The sequence below is a fragment of the Rhipicephalus sanguineus genome, chromosome 9, assembly GCF_013339695.2.
Source record: "Rhipicephalus sanguineus isolate Rsan-2018 chromosome 9, BIME_Rsan_1.4, whole genome shotgun sequence".
Lineage (NCBI taxonomy): Eukaryota > Metazoa > Arthropoda > Arachnida > Ixodida > Ixodidae > Rhipicephalus > Rhipicephalus sanguineus.
In genome coordinates, this window is record NC_051184.2 from 9,061,013 (window position 1) to 9,066,470 (window position 5,458).

Here is a 5,458-nt window from a genome sequence, read left to right on the forward strand (position 1 = left end):
CTGTTGTTGTTACTGCATTAAAAACGGACATCAGTCGTACTTGTTAAGGAAATTTCCAAACATTTCAAACTTTCATTTATTACCAGTAAGTTTCGTGTGAAACGTGATTAATCAGGAATTACGACTCACTTTCTCCCTAGAAATAACGTTAACGAGACAGCGTTTTCACCTTCAATCTACTGACACGCCGTTGAGACGACATGCGGAGAATCTGGGCCTGATTCACCGGAAAACTTGAAAATTTACTCCTTGCAATACGCTCCAACATTTTACACGCTGCAGCTGTCACGGAACGTTTAAAGCGGCTCGCCCTACCGCTTTGAACTGGATCACACCGACCTCGAACCGGTTCTTTGTTGTACATAACTATGCCGGTCTCCTTTCCTCGGAACGGACGCTTCTTTTCGCGGCGGCTTTTAAAATCGGCATCGTTACCGTGGCCGTTCGTACGGGGGTGTAGCTCAGATGGTAGAGCGCTCGCTTAGCATGCGAGAGGTACTGGGATCGATACCCAGCACCTCCACATACTTTTTTTTGCGTCTATGAACATTTTTTTTTTCAGGAGGAAGGAGAGACTTGCTCAGCGCCGTAGATGTATGCGCATTTAACACCATAGCGGGGTCAACACTTGCTTGCCAGTGGTTATTGGGGAGGGGCAGGTGGTGACCATCGTTACCATATGAAGTGGTTGTACCAGTATCGTTCACAAGAAATCATACCTGTCCTTTTGAGGCAAATCTAGAACTGCAGGTAATGATATGTAGTTGCGGACCTTGTCGACCAAGCTCGGCGGGCCGCGTTTGCCGGTGGGGCCCTGGACTGAGGAACCCACCTGCTGGACCTCAGTGCCATGATCAATAAATGTTTTATGCTGCTACTACTAGAACTCGAGGACGCCCAAACAGAACAGCCCCCGTTCAAGGAAATTTAGAACATATTGTTCGCCTCTGTTTCTCGCTGCGCAGAGTGCCTTTCTAATGAAAGAAAGAAAGAAAGAAAGAAAGAAAGAAATAAGAAAGAAAGAAAGAAAGGAAAGAAAGAAAGAAAGAAAGAAGAAAGAAGAAAGAAAGAAAGAAAAGAAAAGAAAAGAAAAGAAAGAAAGAAAGAAAGAAAGAAAGAAAGAAAGAAAGAAAGAAAGAAAGAAAGCCGGAATCGCTACGCGAGTTGAAACTTCATTCTAGCGAATAATTAGACCGTCATTGATTTACAGAGCAGGTGATAACTATTCCGGTCAAAGTTTTCCTTTAATTACAATGTGTACTATACAAATCACCAATAGAAATGCTCCGCACGGCATGACTGTGTTTTGCGAGCTGCGCAAGATTTTCGAGCTTCACTTGATCTGCATAAGCACAAGATGGAGCCGATATCGCAATTAGAATAGTGAGCGGCCCGCTGTGGCGATATGTGCCGCGTATTAAAACGGTGCGCATAAATGCTTCTTGCATAAAATAAAATGCGAATCAAGTGTTGGAAAGTGTGGCACTTGCTGTTTAAAAAAAAAAGCTTGCCAGATTCCAAAATAACTTCTTAATTTTCCATACCATAACCCCGCCTTTTATTGAAAGTAAAATAAATGAAATATTTGTCCCCATTTCTTGGTCCTGGCTACTCCTTTTCATTTGATTATGAGCGTCATGTATTGGCGAAGAAAATGCAAAGTGAAGGACTTGCGTTCCATGTCTTCGTGTTCAAAAAGTTCCCACTGTGGCACAGTCCACGAAAAATCCGGGCGCAAAAGTACACGAGACACACACACGATGAGTCGAGTCGGTACTCATTGCAAGTACCAGCGTCTATGAAGAACCTGCGACGCATTTAAAATGTGCTCTCAACATTCAGTAGACATAGAGGGAATGCTGGGTCGAATGAGTCGCGTAATTTGTACGTTGCTGGCCTTATTAGGAGTGCTACACATAATCGTACAACTCTTGCATGTACAACTAGGCTACATATCTTTATTCGGAAAGTTTACTCGTTAAGGAGGTTGGAGCGTTGCCTGAATTACTTTGCGACACGACGTCCTCTTTGGAGACTCGACATACTTTTGCCATCTCCACTAATAATAATAACTGTTGTGGTTTCACATCCCAAGGCCACGACATGGTTATGAGGAATGCGTAGGGAGTGGATTTTCACTGTCTGGTGTTCAAACGTGCACCTAAATTTAGGTAAACGGGCTTCAAGCATTTCGCCTCCACCGAAATGCGGCCACCGCGGCCGGCATCGATCCCACGACCTACGGGTCAGCAGTCGGACATCCCAATAGGCCTCCGTGGTGGTTTTTGCATTTTTTGGCGTTATTGGCAATAAAAGACAACAACACAGAGGTAATGGTAAGCTAAGCGTTCGTGTTGCCAAAAGTTTCTTTATAGCATTCTGGTTAATATTTCGCGCTACTACTAGAACTCGAGGACGCCCAAACAGAACGCCCCCGTTCAAGGAAATTTAGCATATTGTTCGCCTCTGTTTCTCGCTGCGCAGAGTGCCTTTCATGAAGAAAGAAGAAAGAAAGAAAGAAGAAAGAAAGAAGAAAGAAAGAAAGAAGAAAGAAGAAGAAAGAAGAAAGAAAGAAAGAAAGAAAGAAAGAAAGAAAGAAAGAAAAGAAAGAAAGAAAGAAAGAAAGCCGGAATCGCTACGCGAGTTGAAACTTCATTCTAGCGAATAATTAGACCGTCATTGATTTACAGAGCAGGTGATAACTATTCCGGTCAAAGTTTTTCCTTTAATTACAATGTGTACTATACAAATCACCAATAGAAATGCTCCGCAGCGGCATGACTGTGTTTTGCGAGCTGCGCAAGATTTTCGAGCTTCACTTGATCTGCATAAGCACAAGATGGAGCCGATATCGCAATTAGAAATAGTGAGCGGCCCGCTGTGGCAGATATGTGCCGCGTATTAAAAACGGTGCGCAATAAATGCTTCTTGCATAAAATAAATGCGAATCAAGTGTTGGAAAGTGTGGCACTTGCTGTTTAAAAAAAAAAAGCTTGCCAGATTCCAAAAATAACTTCTTAATTTTCCATACCATAACCCCGCCTTTTATTGAAAGTAAAATAAATGAAATATTTGTCCCCATTTCTTGGTCCTGGCTACTCCTTTTCATTTGATTATGAGCGTCATGTATTGGCGAAGAAAATGCAAAGTAGGAAGGACTTGCGTTCCATGTCTTCGTGTTCAAAAGTTCCCACTGTGGCACAGTCCACGAAAATCCGGGGCGCAAAAGTACACGAGACACACACACGATGAAGTCGAGTCGGTACTCATTGCAAGTACCAGCGTCTATGAAGAACCTGCGACGCATTTAAAATGTGCTCTCAACATTCAGTAGACATAGAGGGAATGCTGGGTCGAATGAGTCGCGTAATTTGTACGTTGCTGGCCTTATTAGGAGTGCTACACATAATCGTACAACTCTTGCATGTACAACTAGGCTACATATCTTTATTCGGAAAGTTTACTCGTTAAAGGAGGTTGGAGCGTTGCCTGAATTACTTTGCGACACGACGTCCTCTTTTGGAGACTCGACATACTTTTGCCATCTCCACTAATAATAATAACTGTTGTGGTTTCACATCCCAAGGCCACGACATGGTTATGAGGAATGCCGTAGTGGAGTGGATTTTCACTGTCTGGTGTTCTTAAACGTGCACCTAAATTTAGGTAAACGGGCTTCAAGCCTTTCGCCTCCACCGAAATGCGGCCACCGCGGCCGGCATTCGATCCCACGACCTACGGGTCAGCAGTCGAGTACCATCACCACTAGGCCTCCGTGGCTGGTTTTTGCCATTTTTTGGCGTTATTGGCAATAAAAAGACAACAAACACAGAGGTAATGGTAAGCTAAGCGTTCGTGTTGCCAAAGTTTCTTTATAGCACTTCTGGTTAAAATATTTCGCTGCACACGATCACTTTGGTGAAGGCAATACCGTGTTTAACGAAATATCTTTAAATATTCATTTACATTTTCTTGGGATTGATCGCGGCCAGCAGATAACTATCACAAGTAATTTGATGGGTCGTTGCTATGTGAAGAAATATAGCATGACTGACTGTACAATTATTACATCATTATTTACGTTTTAATTACGATTATTTGCTGCAAAATGTACTATAATTCATTCTAACATTTCCACTTGCTTTAAATTTGGTGTACAGAACCTTCACATAAGATTGGGTAAATTTAACGCATTTATATACAGTCGATCATAATGCGTGTCGTAAAGGGTTAGGGATCTATTAAGAATTACACGCTTACGTATTAAGAAAATTACGTGTTAAAGAAACAATCGCGGCAGATCACAAGCACTCAAAGGTCTTGTTTGGAAAAGACTGGCGGCGCCTAGCTCAGCAGTAGCTGACCTTCGAAAGAAAACAAAAACAAAACAAAAAAAAAAAAACCGGTCACGCTGCCCTACTTTAAGCGAATGCGAGCACCGCAAAGGAGAGAATGCAAGGACTCTTTCGGAAGAGTAAAACTTCGTCCGGGGGTGTAGCTCAGATGGTAGAGCGCTCGCTTAGCATGCGAGAGGTACTGGGATCGATACCCAGCACCTCCACGGATTTTTTTTTCTTTTGCAAGCAACGCAACCTTCATGCTAATGTCGTGCTACAGTGTTTGCGAATAAAAACGAAAAATTTCTTTTCGTTGCCGGGAGAAAGTGACATGCTTCATTCAAGACACCTCGCCTCAACCCCTGATTCGTAATTAAACCTGTGACGTCTGGACTAACCAGTAATTTTCATGTCTTAGCCATAACACCATTTAGAACGCTAAATAACACGTTTATGTTCTGCTTCCCTGGCACTATTGCACATTGGCACGCATTGCAACCAGGGGCGTAGCCAGAAATATTTTTCGGGGAGGGGGGGGGCACCTCCTTGATCTGAAGTGGGGGTCGGGCCGACAGATGTGATCGAGTGTCATTTTGAGCTTGTATGCCATGGCAAAAAAAAAAATACAGGGGGGGGGGGGCACGGACCGGGTGTGCCCCCACCCCCACCCCCTTGGCTACGCCACTGAGTGCAACTATCTGTGCTTCATAAGTGACATATCTGACATAAAGACGTCGTAATATGCAGTGTTCTTTTTGTGAGGTATTTCTAGTTTTAATAAATGCCTTTTCTTTAGTGTATTCGTTACAACCGTCAACCAGGCGCTCGCTCTTGCAATCTACTGTTTTTTGTGCTACTGCCTTGTTTCTTTTGCCATGGCTGTAATATTCCGAGATATTCGATTTCCCAAACTTCCCAGGATTTGGGGACATGTGTACGTGGCGCCATTTTTCGGTGGTCGCAGCGGCGTCCTGCCATAACTGAATGGGAAATAGGTGAAAAGGACGTGCGACGAAAATCTTTGTTACCAAAAGGGACTCCAGGTTCTATACAACAGAGACCCACTGGAACATTCCGGTAAAACCGCAGTATCGCACTGCAAAGCGTGTGGGTTCCTAGGA

General features: G+C 43.5%; 2 non-coding genes across 2 annotated transcripts; both read left to right on the forward strand.

Annotated features, from left to right (window-relative positions):
- The first annotated feature begins 450 nt into the window (after nt 1–450).
- Nucleotides 451–523, forward strand: Trnaa-agc (transfer RNA alanine (anticodon AGC)). The gene has a single exon. It is a non-coding gene; the product is annotated as a tRNA-Ala (tRNA).
- A 3,965-nt stretch (nt 524–4,488) lies between these two features.
- On the forward strand, nt 4,489–4,561 carry Trnaa-agc (transfer RNA alanine (anticodon AGC)). Its single transcript has one exon. It is a non-coding gene; the product is annotated as a tRNA-Ala (tRNA).
- Nucleotides 4,562–5,458: the final 897 nt, after the last annotated feature.